The 3,592-nt window shown below is 34.9% G+C and overlaps 1 long non-coding RNA gene across 1 annotated transcript; it reads right to left on the bottom strand.

Moving 5' to 3' along the window:
* Window positions 1-972: 972 nt before the first annotated feature.
* On the bottom strand, window positions 973-3,592 carry LOC149030947 (uncharacterized). Its single transcript, XR_016178202.1, has 3 exons — window positions 3,414-3,592; window positions 2,962-3,197; window positions 973-1,335 (listed from the first exon to the last, which is right to left on the bottom strand). It is a non-coding gene; the product is annotated as an uncharacterized LOC149030947 (long non-coding RNA).

Below are 3,592 nucleotides of genomic sequence, written 5' to 3'. Positions count from 1 at the left end.
CTCCTCTCCTCTTTTTCTTCTCTTCTTTTTCCTCATTCTCTCTCTTCTTTCCTGGACCATAATCGAGGACTCTTTCGTTTCCAGATAGCGTAAAAGTAGCCGTCTGATTTCACTATTTCTACCTTTTTCTTTTCGTCGAGAGGAAAGTCATTCTTAAATGAGAATGAGACTCCTTCGATTTTAATGACGAAATGCTTTATCTTATTTCTTCCGATAAATCTTAATATAAAAGTTAAATTTAAGTGATTTTATAAAAGAGGAAAGTTACACATTTATAATCGCATTTTTCATTTATTGTAATTTTCATTTAATAGAAGTTTTACTCGTCAATTCAGAATTGACTGAATCATACAGCTTTACTCGAGTACATAGACCTTGAAGTGGATTAGAAAAAGAAATCCAATGCTATCTTTCATTTGACCTGTAATTTGAATTGATATCGTCCTTCGAACACTCTAGCAGCTTATTTTGAATAATTTAGGGCGTGCACCCTGCGCGATATTTCAAGACAACGAAGACGGAGAGACAATTTATTTTTGATTACGTCGACGAAAGGGGAGAAAACGAATGAAAGAACCAGTGGTGTCGAAAGATCAATTTAAAATATACCAAACTAAAGTCCACAATGACGTGTCTTAATTCGTTTTCATACAAACGATTGAGTTACCGGTTATGAAAACGTTGATTAAAACTCCCTTTTCAAGTACGTGTCGCACGAAACAATGTCATTTTAAAATATTAACCCTACAATTAAATGATATTATTAGGATATTAAGAAGTAGGTAGTAAATAAATTGAAAAAAGGGAAAAGCTTTTATGAGATTATAAAAGTGTCGATGATTACGAAACTGGCTTAAATTAGCTCTTTCAAATCTTTTTATATCTCGGTTTTTTTTTTTCTTTTCATGTGGTAAGTGAAATCCTGTAAAAATTTTAAAACGAAACAACCATAGGGACAATTTCCACGGTGTCTCTCTAATTTCTCCTGAAAGCGTATCCATTGACAACGGACTCGGAGCGTTATTCTCCCTACGTGGAAATTCCGGTAGCTTTCCGAGACAGAGCGTACACTCGGTTGGGTGAGATTGTCGACGCTGGGCTCAAATCAAGACGCTGCCTAATCCAATCAGGGATGGTAATTGCGTGCGTAGCTTCAGGGCAGCAAAGCCATCGAGGGGCTAGGCGAGAGGAGGTAGGATTGCAGACTACGGCCACGAACCTTGAGGGATGAGTCAGAGTTCAACCCCAATGCTACACAGCCCGTTTGCACGTCCGTACGTACCTCTACATCAACAATTTCCTTGATGCCGTTACAGTCGTCACGATCGATCCTCGCTACGAACATAAAAATTTGAATTTAAATGATTCTACCATTTTATGAAATATTACGGGATATCAAAATTATTCGTGAAATAACGATTGTTTTTATTAATAATTACTTTTTTTTAACATATTTCTTACATGTACATTTCTAAAGCATACGGTAATTGTAAAGATAATTTAATAGAATTTATTAAATTTAATAATTTTTTATCCTTTTTTAGTAGTAAATAAAATATATGATTATTTATTGAAGTCGTATGAGAGTATTTATAAAGTAAAGTTTTACAATTTAGTTTTACTAGTAAGCTTTACAAAGTTTTACATAGATAGAAGTTGGACAGATTAGTTTTTAGAAGCTATGAAGCTGTTTCGGTAAACTCTCGCGTGTTAAAAGAAGAAGAAAAGAAACTATTAGCAAAGTCGACGCTAAAATCAATTCGTCTAGTAAATTGAGTTTCTAAACGTACAGGTAGATACCCTACCTACGTATGTACGTACGTTGTAAAAGAAGAAGATTAAAGATTGTAGAAGAGCGATTTGTAAAAAAACACGTGTAACTCGCACGATCCACCCTTGCTTATTTTCCTTCATCGAAGCGACCCTCGGTAACCCTAACGACCGTTTGCGGACAGCGAACGTGCACCGTTGTCGAAAGAACCGAGCAAGTAACCAACCATCGACCATCTATGCTATAATTTCGTACTCTACTTACAACCTTCGTAATCTAACATACGATCTTTTTGTTTCAATTTTTATGCTTAGGACAACGCACTACTAAAAGCATAATTCAATTGTACTTATTATTAGATAAATATTCCATATTTATATATTGAAATTGGACAAATATTAATTGCACTATATGCGTTTAAAAAAATCGTAATTTTCGGGGCGCAGCGAGTCGCAAATGCAATGCGTTCGACCCTCATGTCTCAATTAATAATTTACAGGTGTGCATAAGCATTTATCCATAACAAATAGTTGATAACAATACTACAGGATCCATTAAACATATTCCGCAGGTTACAAATCCAAAATAAAAAAACCTGTTTTGTTAGTTGCGCGAATTTTTGAAATTCAGTCATTATGTGACGTGCAAGTCGAAAATCTAGATATTACTAATAATTATTTTTTGTTCTCAAATGCATCGACCTATATTATCACTTTATTCAATCTCTATTTTGAACTATTAATGCTATTAATTACTCCATCATCAGACATTATTATTATTATTATTATTATTATTATTATTATTATTATTATTATTATTATTATTATTATTATTATTATTATTATTATTATTATTATTATTATTATTATTATTATTAAAATATATGAAATCAATATTACGTGAAGTGAGTATTCACATAATGGAATAGCAACTATAATATTATAACATTGAAACCGCATATTCAGTTTAATCGTAACTAGTTCGCAAAAATATTTGTTTCTAATTTACGTGTACACCAAGTAGGTATATATTATAAAGTTAGTAAAACTACTAGAAATTTCTACTGCGAACTATAGAAGCTACGTATAGCGGTACGCGTTAAAGCAGCAACTGTAATTACGAACGTCCTATACATTGTGGTACTTGGATGCGTGGAAGGATGAGAGGTGTGCGCTCGCGCGCAAACATACCCGCTACTACCTTGCTCCGTGTACGCTCTCCTACAAGGTTTACGTATGTACACGCGATAATGGTCCTGCGGGATCGTAGGAACGATCGGCTTACGGCACATGTCAGCCGAGTATAGAACATCGGTGCTCGCATTCGAAGCTCGTCGTCGTCCTCCTCCGAGCTGGTAGACGCAGAACTCTACTCACCGGTGCACTGCGTTCATAGACGTCACTTTGTACAGTCCGATGCAATGATTCTATCCGATGAGAGAAGATCGTTAAATACAAATAATGATAAACTTGTCGTTACGAATGAATTAACAATATTTTTCTTTTTCATAACAAATTTATCAAATTTTAAATCAAATGTTTGTAAAAAAAAAAGAAAAAGAAGAAAAGAATCGTTCATATTTGTGAAGAATTCGTGAAATTAACGATATATCGTTTGCGTTAGACTGTACACGTGTACATACCTAGGCAGGTAGGTCTAGGTAGATAGGTCGTGATCGGAGATCGACGTAACCGACGGGTTATACAGGAGGATCTAATTGCAGCATGGGCTCATCGCACATTTGTATCCCTACGACGAGAGAGTCGTAACTTTACTGCAGAGAGATGCCCTGCAATGATCCCGATACCCCAAATCCATTGC

The sequence above is a fragment of the Polistes dominula genome, unplaced genomic scaffold (genome assembly GCF_049000335.1).
Source record: "Polistes dominula isolate Pdom_NZ unplaced genomic scaffold, Pdom_raw_medaka contig_20, whole genome shotgun sequence".
In the NCBI taxonomy this organism is placed as follows: Eukaryota; Metazoa; Arthropoda; class Insecta; order Hymenoptera; family Vespidae; genus Polistes; species Polistes dominula.
The sequence above is the reverse complement of the archived record's forward strand: the minus strand, read 5'-3'. Positions and strand labels throughout refer to the sequence as shown.